Below are 13,822 nucleotides of genomic sequence, written 5' to 3' on the forward strand. Positions count from 1 at the left end.
AGGTTTCCCCAGTCTTTTAAATAGCACATTTGCACAATGACTGAAACTAGCCCACTGAAGGAACAATGGGCTGAGAGGTCAGTTTCTTGATCATTAGTATGCAAATTGTCATGACGATTGATCAACAACGACTCCATGAGTACTATTCACAGAGAGTTGGGGAATGGGTGCAATCACAGCATTGTGAGATGGTGAAAGATGTACCCTTAGGCCCCCTCCTCGATACAGAGATGCACAGAACAGTACACATAAACTGCCTTCTTGACTCCCTGGTCAAACCAGCGTTTCTCCCTGTCGAGGATGTGTACATCCACTGTGTGATGTGTCCACTGGCCTGTAGGTGTAAATAGACTGCGGAGTCGTGGCCTGACGAGTTAGCTCTTCTGTGTTGTGCCATCCACTTAAGCAGAGGTTGTTTGATGACAAAACATTTCTCCCACTGAAAACGCTATGTTCAGATGAACAGAATCAACTTTTGGGGATTTCCTTACCTGGATGATTAAGCAGGCATCAAGACAGAGATATCGAAATATTTCAAACCTATAAGAAATGTGTGATATGCACACAGGTGTGATGTAATGGGGTAGCTAAACATGCAATTTAAACACTAGCTTATCAACAATATAAAAGAAATGCAAGAACATGCAGAGAATACATCATGCTGCCAAACATAAAAACCCCCAATTGTCTCAGATAAGCTGAAACTATGTTTATAAAGCAATAATAGAAGGTAATCATTAATCTGACTAATGCTAAAGAAAGTAGCAATGATTTGCTTACAAAATTGATTCTTTTTTCTGTGTCTCCTGCCTGCTTCTTCTTTTCTTCTTCAGTGTTTTGCTTTCATCTCTTCTCACCTCCTGTTTCCTCTGCCCCCGTAGTGTACTGTTCTGTGCTGTTCGACAAATCCTCTCACTGAGGACATTCAAATACTCTAATGCAATCTATCAACTCTGTGACAGGGCAAAAATATGAAGGAAAATCTGCCATTTAGCAAGTTATTCCCTTTCCCATGGTTCTTGTGAACAACAGGAAATATGGTCCTGTCCTGCTGAGAAGGATATTGATGTACTGAGTAGGCTGGATAATATTGTTGTAAGGACTTTGATAGAATTATAGCATTGCAGCTATCTGTTGTTGTCAGACATAATTACATTCTTTTACCTCTCCCCATCTCCTTCTGTTGCACTGTGTTTTTAATTCTTTTTTATAACAATCTTTGTCTCCACCTCCAACTTGTGGACTTCATGAAGTTCTGAATAAATAGGAAATAATCATTCATTTTTCTCAACGTTGACCTGATTGACGTAGCGCCTGCTAAAGGGCCGTCTGTCTCTCATGAAGTCTATAAAAGGGTTCAGTTAGTTATTGCTCAACATAGTGAATACTTGTATTTTAGCACTGATACTTAAATATATGTGAAGCAACACGGAAAAATATGCGAACACCAAGCAATGTATGCTAATATGTTAGCCTATTAGCACTCTACGATTCTCTTAAGCTACCTTTCTTGCAGCATGGAACACAACAATAGTAACAGGTATTTTTTCCTGGCATTTATCCTTTAAGAAATAAAGTATAAGACCCCAAGCTCACAATCTTTTATTCTCTTTTTAAGTGTCCTTGACCAAGACACTGAAGCCCTATGTGTTCAGTCACTGTAGAGCTGAGTTTATGCTTGATCGCTTGACATTCTCCCGGGCTGCCTTTTGACAACATCTTGTGTTGCATCCTGACCAAAGTTTATAACCAGGGAAAAGGGGTCCAAACACAAAGGAATGGTTTTCTGCAGTTATAGTGTAACATACCCTTCAGTCTATGGGTTCGACTATTTAACATATATAAACAGTATATATCTTATGTTTTTTAAGAATAGAGTGCTTCCAGTGAAGTTTAAAGTAGATGTCTAGGATGCATTTCCCACAAACACACCTCTCTGCCCTAAAATATTTAGTGTGAAATATTTTTTTTATATGTATTAAATATATAATCATGCGGCGCAAGGGGGATTGAACTGTGTTTGTTTTTAATGGAATTTGAATTGCATCACTGAAATCCGTTTCAGTGCAGAGGCGCTCCGGCCTAAATTATGTTCTCAATGCATATTTGGTTTGAATTATGCTGTTAACCTTATTTGGTGTGAAGGATGTTTTAATCTGAAGGGAGGCTGGAATGTGTAGCCTGTTTTTGTGTGTGTGTGTGTGTGTGTGTGTGTGTGTGTGTGTGTGTGTGTGTGTGAGTGTGCTGTTTTGATTAGATGATAGTCCAGGGACTGAAATTGTCATTACCATCTGTTAGCAGAACGCACAGACTGTACTCCTGAGAACATCCAAATGTGTGCGTGTGCGTGCGTGTGTATTGCTTACCTTACTGAATGTGTCTGTGTGCATGCATGTGTTTCTGTGTCTTACTCCTGTGTGTATGTGTTTGTGTTTGTAGCTCAGGTGCTGTCAGCCATGCATTGTGCCAGGGGAATAGCCCATGCCAACACAGTGAACGAGCGAGAACGGAAAAATTAAACACACGCACATGCATGAACACACCTCCCCGAAGCCCTGTGTGCACAGTGTGTGCTGCTAAATGTGTGTAAATGTGGCATTGTCCTTGATTCACACGTTAGTGTACTTGTGAGTTTTCTAATCTATTCATTCATGTGCTGTAGAATCGTCCTGTGTGGCTTAATTTCTCTCTGGGCGTGTGTATCATCATGCCTTTTCATTTGTGTTTTCACATGTAAGGTATCGCCATTATTAGGTTTTCAAATTAATTTGTGCGGGTATGTGTGTGTTTGTGTCTTCTTCCAGGCTTTCTAAGTGAAATCAGGGTTAATTAGTGTGTTGTTCAGCCAGGTGTGACGGTAGGAATCTGGAGAGAGAGACTCTTCTATTCTGACAGCACCCTGTGTGACTGTATGTCTGTCTCCCATACATGCTCATGCATGCATATTAATTTTGTGACACAATAATGCTGACCAGCTGAGCAGATGATTTCTTCCTTGTTGACTAAATTAGAAAAGGCAGCTGAAATGAAATGTTCTGAATCAGCCGAGCTACTGCCTGGTGGAGGTAAATTTCTTTATTACTCAGTACAGTTAAACTCATTACAGTTAAACCTATTCCAGGATAAAAATGACTGAACTGAGCAAAAATTGGCATGTGTAGCAACTTTCAAGTAACTCTTTTTGCGGTGTTTTGTCTGCAAAAAAATCAGACAATACTGGGGAAGATTTGGGTTCTATAATACTGCCAGAGCCAAAGAAAGACATTTTACCCACCGGTCTTCAGATTTTAACATTCATCTGAAGAACGTGGAGCAAAAGCAAACAGAAGTCAGGCTTTTTAAGTATAATGCACAGCTTTACACCTCTTCTGTCATCTTTCCATCATTCAGTGTCCATATTATTGTTTCACCTTACTTCTTTCTTATTCATGCCTCTGCCTGACTTCACACCTCTCTTGAAGTTAATATACGGCAAGGAAATCATGCAGTGACAGCCGTTAGTTGTCAACAGCACCTCCTCCTCCTCCACCTCCTTGCCTCTTTAAAAGCATTACATCTTTGCATTAAAGATAACCTGGTGTGGTTGTTCTTTTGTGTCATTTATATGTGGTTATAATGGTGCTTGCTCATATTAACGCTAAAAATAAGTATATGTAAGTGGAAATGGTGATAAAGTCACTAACATATACTCCTCTAGAAGACAAAGGGGACTAGATGGGAGTGGAAGAATAACTGGAAACTGTAAATGTAGAATGAATGCACTGTCTCCAATACACTAAGAAAAAATCCAGTTGAAGTTAAAAGAGCGTGTCAACAAAATGACTGAAAGCATGCAACGCTTCCACACAAGCCAGGCACAAAGTTTCCCAAACAGACACTCACGGCTGTAAAAAGTTTAGCAAAACACATACACACATCTACACCCACACACACACATGCACACAGATGTTTTTCAATGCTCCTGTGCGTTTCTCATTTGTATGGCTCTTGTAGAACAGATGCAGTCAAAGCCCCAGGGCAACAAGGTCTCAACCATACCCCCGGCTGTGCTTGTGTTTGGGTGTGTGTGTGTGTGTGTGTGTGTGTGTGTGTGTGTGTGTGTGTGTGTGTGTGTGTGTGTGTGTGTGTTAAAGAGTGAGCAAGCCTACATGCTGACATGTCTCAGGGAGTATGAATTTAGGCTGTATTTGAGTTGTGAATGTGGTGTATTGTGCATGGGCATGGGCATCAGTGTGTATGTGTGTCCTGTTCTGTCTGTCATAGATAAGACTCAGTGGGGCGTAGCAGAGATCCAGGAGAGCCACTGACAGCCAGTGCCCTGTGGACACCATGCAGAGTGTGTGTATTGGTTATGTGTGCGAGTTCCCCAGGAATATGGCCACATTTTTCTAAGTCTCCCTCGGTGGTCATAAAGCTGATTGTAGTCCAAGAATTAGACCTAGCAGTGCCACTGCAATGTGTAAGGGTCTCTGAGTGTGTATGTGTGTGTCTGCATACTGTATATGTGTGTTTGTCCATAGAGCTTTCAGTCGCCCAAAGCACATTCCCAGCATCTTCTGTGTGTCTGTTCCCTGATAAGGAAATCAATAGGAGAGTGGACAGCTCAGCTGTATGTGTCAGATCTCTAGAAACTCACTGACGCTCTGAACTCCCACTGGGTGTGAACACAACACAATCTTCAATTTATAAAAATAACTGTTGGAAACTATGTTAGACTTCCAAGTGAGGAGTGTTATTCCAAAATGAGATGTCAAACATTTAAAAAGCAGACAAATGCGATGTCACACATTCACACGAAAATCAATTTCCAAGTTTTCCAAGCAGTTGTTTGCAATAATATTTGCACAAATGATGCCATCTTCTTAAAACCTTAACTTATCTACAGGCACAGTTCATTCTGTAAACAAACCTGACATTCATTTTAGATGGTTTATGCCCTCAAGATATTAGGGAGGCTTTCATAGGAGGCATCTCTATGAATAATTGAGCGCTAAGAGCTGCATGAAGTTTGACATAGAACACAAGTGTCAGTACAACCAGCTGTAAATACTTATCAAAACAGCATTTCTGTGAAAAATACAACAAGGTAATGCGAATGTCATAACTGTGTTTTTCCACTGATAGTTTGTGAAAATGTGCATTAAATGTACATCAACATGAAATAAAAACACATCAAGAAAGTGAAAGATATTATTAGTTTTTTGCCCAGATAAATAAAATGATGAAAAACTAAATATAGAAATAAAACCCAATCACTGTGATTTATGAAGGTCTTATTATTTAGTCAAATTACCTTTAAGCAAGCATGGGAGGAAGTGTATCCAGTAATTCTGGAAAAGGGAAATCAAAATGTAATAGTTATCTCACCAGCTGTCATGGTAATGTGGCCAAATTTGTTTGTTTTTTTAAAGTCATTACCTGCAAAAACTTTTACTCGTGTAATTTGATCTTTTTTCGGCATAAAAACTGATAGATTACTAGAACTTGGATTGCAGAAGAGCTGCACTGCACTGCTGCAGCTCAAAAAAATAAAAAATGGATAACAAATAAATAAAATGTTTATTAGTTTATCATACTTTCATAAGTTTTGCAAAGATGAGCTCCCCGAGGAGAGAGAAAGTGTAAAAAAGTGTGCAAAGTTGTTTGTTTGGCTACATCGGGGAGTGTGTAGGTTTCTGTGTGTGTGTGTGCATGGAATAAGAAGGGAAGATTAAGCCAGTGTACACTCCGCCTGCCTCTTTAACCAGGTTCTTAGGGCTTGCCTTAGGGTATGTGTGTCTTTAAGTGTGCGTGTGTCTGTGTGTCTGTGCATGCGTTGTGTTGTGTTGTGTACACTGAGCAGTTTGTCATGTAATTGGTATTCCATGTCCATTTCTCTTTCATGTGCATCTCCTTCTCTCCTTGTGTGTGTGTGTGTGTGTGTGTGTGTGTGTGTGTTAGTACAAGAGAGTGGACACTTCACACAGAATTTCTGAAGAGAAATATAAGTAATGCATGAACAGGTACGGTGAATAACGGATGAGAAGGACTGCGGGTGAGAAAAGGAACGAATTGGACAGAGAGAGGAAGTAAGAAGAGGGTCAGCAAGAAGTGAGGGAAGCAGGCAGGAGAGGATGCAGTAAAGGTGAAAAGTTGAAATCAGAAACAGGACAGCACAGATGAAGGAGTAAAAGAAAAACGTGTTTACAGCAGAGTTCAAAAGAACAAGAGAGAGGACCACAGAAAATAAGGTGAAATGGGGAAAAAGTAAGAAGAAAGTTTGGGCGGATTAAAAGCAAGTAGATTTAATTTATCACTGCAACGATAACTGAGAAAAAAACAAAAACAAAAAAAACAGAAGTGAGAAGCAACCGGAGGAGTAGGGAAGTAAAGCAACTGGTTAGTGTGGAGAAACATCTCCACTAAAGTTGTCCTGCTGTTTTATCTTTTCTAAGCTGACAGATTTTGGATTAATTCTCATTTCATTAAAGAACACTGGAAAATATTTTTGTGAAACTAAGAAGATCAGATAGTCTCCTCCTGCGCTGTTTCTCAGTTCCTTTCACCTTTTGCCAGCTTATCTCTCCAGCAGCTCATGTTAAGCAAGCAGGTAGAAGTTGACTGTCATCTCTATGGACATTTTGACGGGACCGTAATGTGGCGCAATCTCACAAATTCTAGTGAAAAAAGATTAAAATCAGAGGCTTTGTCTCCACTCATAGTCATAATTACTATGAAAAAATAACACATACCACTGAATTGTTTCCCCGGTGACAGCATTATGTGAAACCTTGTCAGATACACTCCATACGACACGAAGACCCATCATAGTCTGTCAGACCCACCGCTGTGGTCTGAGAGGTACTGATAACACAATCTATCCTTATTTATTCCATTTCCATAGTTTAATATTTTTCTGTTTTAGAGCAAAAAGTTTCACCAGCATAAAGACAGCGTATGCAAATGTTGAAACTGTGCAATTATTACTTTTGTTGAAATTTAAGAAAGGCATAAAAACATTTGCATAGGGCATGTTCCTCTGTGTATTTCATAATGCTCCAAATGTTTGCAGTGGGTGAAAACAGATGTTTATACAGGTCTGCAAGATGGGGTTTGGCATTTTCTTGCTGAAATAAACTTCTGGATGGCACCATGTCACTCCTAAACCCGTATATAGCAGCAGCATCAATGTGGTTATCACCAGTATGTCATCCATGGCACTAACACTAACTTTTGCATCAGTCAGTCTCAAGTGAGCTTGAGCATATAAAGGCTGGCAGCCTTTCTGGATCTTGTTTATAAATGTTTTATTGTTTGCATGATAGAGCTTTTAACTTCGCCATCTTATGTTCTAAGAGACTAATCCCTCTCTGGGACTTCTCCAGTTAGGGGCATCAATTTCAAAATCAGCTTATATTCTTAGAAAAACAGCCACATTTGATACATTTGTAAGACTGAGTGCAGGATTTTACATTGAAATGAATGTTCAAAACAACTCATCTAACATGTTTACATAGTATCGGTAATGGCAACATTAAACTACCTTAAAGATGGAAACACTGTTCTGTTCCCCGAGCTTTCCTCCTGGACCTGCTGCACATTACATGACTACAACTTAATTTGATATGCATGTTATGATGTGAAATTGCTTTTCTCTATTTGATTTTATTAGCTTATTTGTACCAGGTAATGTCTTGGTATTTGGTGAAATAATTCCAAATACGTTTGGCCAATACTAAGTCATGTTTACTATAATTTCACAGTAGCTTTACACTGCACTGCTATGACAATCATTGCTGACTACTTTAGCTACAGGATCTGCTATTTGCAGGGGAAAAACAGCTTTTATCAAAAGTAAGTGAAACCGAGTGGGGCTGTGCCAGGCAGTGGAAATAATGCTAAAACCAGGAGATACTGAGGACAATGGGAGGACAAGTCAGTGGACCGAGTTTACACCAAGTTGATGAGTGAGTCAGAAATTTTCCCTTCAGGTAGAATGCATTCACAATAGTGAATACCCATATTAAATTTGAAGCACACACGGCTGGGCCATCAGAATACAGGCATGTATTCTAAATAAATAAAATCTTTGTCCCTTAAATGTTGTCCAACCTAAATGATGAACAAAAACAATAAAACTGACCAAAAGCACAAAAGAAACATCATAGTTATGAATTAGATGCTTTTAGGTATGCCTAGGTCTAACAGGTTTGTTTATCTTGCTTGTTCAAAGATTTAAGACAGCACCATTTAAAAATGTGACATCCTTATGAACTTTTTTCTTTTTGGATTGCTGCCTTTTATAACAATGAATTATCTGATATCTTAGTTCACATGACAGGAGCAACAAACAGAATCCCTTGATATTTCAGCTGCATAGTCTGATAACTGTCATCAGTAAACCCCTGCCTGTTGATCTTTAAATGATAAGGAAAATGAATTGGTGTCTTTGCAGTGTTCTTCAGCTCGCTTAAATTAGAGGTTAGAAGTGACACCAGCTCTTGTGAAATATCTCTGCAATTTGCATAATTACAGTGCTGTTTCAAAGAAAAAAAAGTGTTGGTTGACAAAATTACATCACTTTACAGACTGGTGCTCAGTGTTCTAGAAACACTGAACGTTGAACCTGGAAATCAGAGATAGAGAAGTTTGAAATACTAAAAAACTATCCAATATAAATTTGTTCCACTCAAAAAGCTGCCATGTGGCAGTTATCATTAACACTTGGCAAATTCTGTTGATCTTATCATATCTGAATTATGCTAATCTGTGCGCATGTGAGTGTGTACGTGTGTCTTATCTTTGCTATGTGAGATGAACTGAGATGAAGTTCAAGGAGCTGCGAAATGGACCTGCAGTGTACTACTGATAAGACAACAATTTACAAGGAGATTAAGCAAAAAGAGAAAAAAAATAACTAATATGGGGAAAGACAGAAAAGAAAATTGTCTTTTCAAACTTTCATATTGTTCAAAAAATATCCTTTAACAACATATTCAGATTTTTGTAAATAAAAGGCAACTCCAGCTTATTTAATAGCTACTTGATAAAGTTCATTTTTGAGGATTTTATTCTGCGTGGATTATTAAAAGGAAAGAAAACCCATATAAACTGGCCAGATAGAGGGAGAGGAAGCAGTTCATGAACAAAAGAAAAATTAAATGGCTTCTTTCACCCTCAGTTATTCTCTGTTATCATCTTGACTGTCATTACTCCTTCTTGCTCCACTGTTGAAATGGGAGAAAAACAGATTTTGGCAGAGTGACTGTCATTTTTGGTGCAACAGATTTTTCCATCTTTTCCGCCACAAGGGTGATATATTTTCTCTCCTCTGGTGGGCTGAAGCCTAATATCACTCAGTCTTTCACCCACTGCACACACACACACACACACACGCACGCACGTTTGCAATCTTATAATCTTTCACTTTCCAAGAACATGGCTGAGTTGCAGTCAAAAGTACTTTTAGATTTGCCACAAACGATAAATCTCAAAGAAAATACACACTCAGAAAAACTAATATTAACAGCATCACAACTATAACCTCTAACTGAGACAGGTCAAAATTTCATGATGGGTGGGGGTGCTTTGTTGCTGCACTCTGGTTAAACTGGTAATGAAAAGTTCCTGCTTTTATTATCACTCATGTCAAAAATGATTTAAAAAGAATAACTAATAGTAATAAAAGTAGGGATTGTCTCTCCCACTTTATAAAAATTTTAAAACCTATATGTATGTTGTATCTAGACAGTAGCAGAAATAATAAAATTGCAAAAACAGTAGTGTTTAAGATGGAATAATGATAGCTACAAAGTAAAAAAAAAATAAAAAAAAAAATCCAAAACTATTTTTAACTGTAATTAACATATAGCTTAGTTTTCATTGGTTGGTCAGTGAAAAATTCTTACTGTAAGAGTAAAGAAAATAGCACGATGCAAACAGTCAAAAGATAATCTGTGTTCTTCGTTCAATCTTTATTTATGTGCAACACTTAAAAAACATTGGTTTGTCCACTGACACTTTAACAACCTGTGATTACATTCAATCTGAGGCCCACTTAATCTGTAAAATGTGTGAAGTCACAGTTTTTTGGTTTTGTAGGAAGGCTGGTTAATACTTATGTAAATAACATATATGTGGTAATTACCTGTTGTATCAAACCTCTACAGGTAAAGATTGTATATGCTTCGTTTTGGCTGCCAAATAGGTTCATTATATATATATATATATATACACACGTGTTGAAATGGGAGGGCAGAAAATGAGCACTTATGTCATTGTCATGCAGGTGCATATGCTGTTTCATGACTGTGGTGCATACAAATGGAAACTTAATGTGTCTCTTTTTTCTACCTAGCTAAAAAGGTCAAGACCACTATGGACATGAAATAATGTCTACAGTTTTCTCCTTTTATGAAATGTTCACTCAAAGTTTCTGAAAGTTTTTTGCTACCAGCTGGTGTGTCAAAAATTCATCTACTGAAAAATTCAATTTTGAGATTATTTTTCTAAATATCCATTAGTTAAAAGACAAGTAGGGCTAGTATATATGTGTAATCTTTTAATCTCTCTCTTAAAATTAGAAAATAGAAACTATGTAGGCTTTTGATTTTCTGAATACCCATTGGACATTTTGAGAAAGTCTAGCTAAATGACCTTGAGGTCTTAATAACGGAGAGAAACTACTATAGACAGAAAAATCTCTACAATGCAAACACACACACAGAAACAGCCAATGCTTTTTGGTGTGCACACTAATAAAAACTACATTAAGTAAAGCAAACTTAGCACACGCAAGGACATTTTTTTTTCCACTGTACAAAGAACATTACTTAAGTTCTTTTGTTTTTAGCTTATTTGTCTTGACACAGATACATCATGAGCCTTCTTTAAACACCATGCTGGGATTGTAATACAGTGTAGTAAAAAGTAGATCCATATACTTTGTTCCCGCAGGGTGTAGTAACATGAGGCACGATGAGTCTTCAGACAACAAGACTCCAGAATACAAAAGATAAAACCTTTTGGGGCTGCGACTGCTGCAAAAACATAGACATAAATACTTACACAGTGGTCTTTGTGGGCCCAGAGTTACGGCGCCTTTTGCCCGCTGTATCCCAATTTTTGCTTGTTTTTACTACAGTAGGTATGTGGCTTCTGCAGAGGCATAACAGAGCTCTGCAGGAAGAGCTCAGTGGAAACGGCCTATTCTCTCCTCTTGTTTATATTCGTATCTAACTTTCAGTAGATGAAAAGCATTTTTAACCATTCAGCATACAGTTTGTGGTGTTTGTGAAACGTGTAGGAGAGAATCTGACTCATAAAAACACCTGAAAAGCTGTTATTACAATCATTTGTTTACAAATCAGTTTCAGTGAGTTTTCTGCATTTTTCAAATGTCAGAATTTGGTTATAAGAATAACTTTTTGGTAACTTAACCTGCAGGAAATAAAAAAGAAAAGATTCCATCAGGTTACATATGCTGTTAGTTTCTCTATGTATTTTTGAGTCTTGTAGGCATTCAGAGTGCCCTAGACACGTTCTGTTTCCCATATGAATGACAGAATTATTGTTGGCTGCTGCATTTTTTTACTTTATAATGCAATGTTTTATGTCTTGGGAGTTTTTTAAAAGGCTAAAACGATGAATGTGAAAAGCAAAGCAGATATGCAAATATAATTTGTGCAGGTTTAGAGAAGTCATTTAACTAACAAGAGCTACATTTGAAGTCTCTTGTAACACAATTTTAACAAGGGCCTGTCTGCCAATCATAAAAAAACAAAAAAAAACCTCAATGTCAAAATTTTTTCAGAGTACTGATTGCACAAGGGTCATTTTCAACTCGCTGGTGCAGCATTTGTCCCGCTACTTTTTTTTAAGCATTGTTCACTCTCACCATTTTGGCAACATTCCTTCATTGTGTTTCTTTCCTCACTTTCTCTCTTTTTTACTTTTCATTTAAATATATGATAAAATCTCTCGCCAGTCGTGGTTTGCGGTTCTACCTATATGCTCCCTGTCTCCCTTACTCTCAAAAAACCTTCTTTCTGCTTTCTTCTGCCCTCCACTCACCATCCTATCACAGTTCATTAACATCACTGTTTGAAGTCAAGTTTGAAGGCTAAAGCTGTTGATTAGCAATCAGAATATGTTTGTAGTTTTTCATATTCATTAGAGAACCCCGCATATGCTTGCAATACATAGTCTACATGTACTGAAATGCTTGTGTGTGCTTCTTACTAGTTATTGTGTTTGTATCTCCAGTTTATCATTCAGTTCCAGTTGCGGTATGTGTAAGTACAGTCATGTATTTGTTTGCATTTACATGCAGGCCCATGCTTCATTTTGTGTGGGTGCATTTGCATGCATATGCACAAGAGGTACTAGAGTCAATTTTTTATCAGCAAACGTCTGTGTCTGAGTTTCTGAAAATGTGTGTTCGCTCCATATCATCGTGGGTACCAGGTTGCATGTCACCGGGTGGCCTCTGTAACTCTCTGCTGCAAATGAGCTGGCAGAGGGAGAAATGGAGAGATGGTGGGAGAAAACAGAAGGAGCAGGGAGTGATTGATTGATTTTGCCTTTCTTCCAGTGGAGTAACATCAGGAGAAGTTGTTGAATATAAATGATGTTAATGAACAGTTAAGTCTGTGTTAAAGCACTTGTAGCAAAGGTTGACAAGCTTCTTTTATAGGTAGTTGTCAGTGATTTGGTGTGTTTACCTCATTTAGTGCAATACTAAAAAAAAAAAAAAAAAAATTTTTCGCAATATTTTCTAGCCTTTCAAATAGATGAGACCATTTTCCTACTGTGAGTTACGCTTAAAAATTTTCTGCGAAAAGTAAAATCCAGTTTTGTATGACTACTGCAACTGGACACAGCTGTAGTACCTTGAACGTTACCTATACTTCCTCACTATATTTTCTAACTAGAAAAAGCTTGTCCACATCATTGTTTTACATGACCTATCTGTTGATACAAAGGCAATATCCTAAAAACAGAACTGATAGATTAGTAAGAAAGCCAAGAGGAAATAAAACTAACTAGCCAGCAAGGGCAGCTTAAACTGACTGACTGATGACTTCTCATTCTGGAGCCCATTTTTTATCATACTGAACTAACTAACCTAGAAACCAATTTTCACTGCACCATATGTTATAATGCTGACATCAAGGGGCAGAGAGATAATGGTTGTGATGGTCCAAAGATCAGACAGGCTTTAGACACAGATAGTGTTTTTCTTGAAAAAATGTTGGGTGGCTGCCTGTTTCAGACCATATGGTAACCAAAATTCAGGCAGTCAAATGACACTGGATGAGAAAAGGAAACATGCATTTGGTTACTTCATTACAATAATGTGATGACTATTTCTTACTTTGCAAAAGATGGTTTGAATGGACCTCTATTGTTCGCAGAAACATCATCAGTGGCACATTTTTCCCTTCATACTGAGACCAGTTTTGAGTGGGGGAAATGACATTTAAACTGTGTTCATTGGACAAAAGACTGTAACAAAACTGTTATGTATTTTTTGGGATTAATACAGTAGTGATGATTGGTTTTATTTCACTGTATCACTATTTTATGAAGGAAATTTTTTTTTTTTATCCCAAGAATCAAAGTTTCTGTTTGCTAAGAAGGGAAATATTTTGACAGAAACACATGCATCCAAATACATGCAAAGCACACTAAACCTCTCTTAGGCATACACAGAGATGCTTATTGTCTGACTCTCTCCTACACTCACAAATGCACACACACACAGACTCAGACACACACACTTAGCCTCCATATAGTTGAGATGGATGAGTATGCAGTAACTGACAGTTGATTCATCGGCCCC

General features: G+C 37.9%; 1 protein-coding gene across 12 annotated transcripts in view; it reads left to right on the forward strand.

The window, feature by feature from the left end:
* Window positions 1-13,822, forward strand: part of ptprt (protein tyrosine phosphatase receptor type T) — a 304,970-nt gene that overhangs the window by 89,429 nt on the left and 201,719 nt on the right. The window lies entirely within an intron of this gene.

The sequence above is a fragment of the Pelmatolapia mariae genome, linkage group LG5, assembly GCF_036321145.2.
Source record: "Pelmatolapia mariae isolate MD_Pm_ZW linkage group LG5, Pm_UMD_F_2, whole genome shotgun sequence".
In the NCBI taxonomy this organism is placed as follows: domain Eukaryota; kingdom Metazoa; phylum Chordata; class Actinopteri; order Cichliformes; family Cichlidae; genus Pelmatolapia; species Pelmatolapia mariae.